Source organism: Dipodomys spectabilis, unplaced genomic scaffold (genome assembly GCF_019054845.1).
Source record: "Dipodomys spectabilis isolate Male_0828 unplaced genomic scaffold, ASM1905484v1 ptg000172l, whole genome shotgun sequence".
NCBI classification, from domain to species: Eukaryota; Metazoa; Chordata; class Mammalia; order Rodentia; family Heteromyidae; genus Dipodomys; species Dipodomys spectabilis.
This window is the reverse complement of record NW_024870849.1, coordinates 790,294-791,373: the sequence shown is the minus strand read 5'-3', so window position 1 is coordinate 791,373 and position 1,080 is coordinate 790,294. Positions and strand designations below refer to the sequence as shown.

The window sequence follows — 1,080 nt, the reverse complement described above, 5'->3', positions numbered from 1 at the left end:
TGTTGCTATATGAAAGAAGAGTAAATGGTCAGGTAGACATTTGTGCCAGTACGACCTCATTTAGGAAATTTTAAGCCCAGAAGTTTAGAAGTAACTCTTAAGCAAGGCTTGCTTTGAATCCATTAGCTCCACAAAGCTAACTCAGTTGATAAATAAGTACTTGAAAAGCTATCACCTTTGGACCTAGCTATAAAGGCTTCAAAGTATGATCAAATTTAAAATGAAAAAAACTTGAAATAGTCATTGACAAAAAATTGCAAATGTGAGCAATCGACCAAACAATATGTTTTTTGCAATATACACAGAATTTTAGAGAATTAAGATCAATAGCATTTTTAGGAACAATAAGGTTTCCTGGTTACAAACAGTCAACCAAGGATATATGCCTGTATAAAGATTACATCATTAACTACTTAAATTTACAGGATACTACATGCTTCAGCAGAACGTTTACCCAAATTACAACAATATAGAGATTATCATGGCATTTGCAAAAGGATGATATGAAAATTTGTGAAGAATTCAATATTTTTCATTCTTCAGAAGCAAGAAATGAAAAACAGTTATTAAAAAATTGATTACAAAAATACAAGTTGTTATGTCAAAAATGAACTTTACAACTTTGGTGCGGGGTGGGGGTAGTGGGGAGGATTGAGTGGGGGGGCAGGGGGAGGATGGGAAGGGATGGGAAGGGGAAACAAAGGAGGAGGCTACAATGCTTGATAAGAAATTTACTCATTATCTTGCCCATGTAATTGTAACCCCTCGGTACAGTATTTTCACAATAAAAAATACAAATGTAACAACACATATAATTCATTGAACTGAAAGTTAATTTGACATCAGTGTATTAAATCCTCACCTTAGAAAGGCCTTTATATAGCATAATCTTTACAAAACTTTTGAAAGTAGATAACATTGTCATTTTATCCCAAAGAAATAAAATACTATAAGGACGTAGGTAAAAAAGGAATTTTAAACTTTTTCTATATGGAATGCTATCTGAAATAACACATTTATTAATGAACCTATATAATATAGAACAATGTAGAATTCAAAGTATTATATCTAGGAGAGAAT

At 31.9% G+C, this 1,080-nt stretch overlaps 1 pseudogene; it reads left to right on the top strand.

Moving 5' to 3' along the window:
- The first annotated feature begins 433 nt into the window (after positions 1-433).
- Positions 434-533, top strand: LOC122119543 (annotated as a pseudogene).
- Positions 534-1,080: the final 547 nt, after the last annotated feature.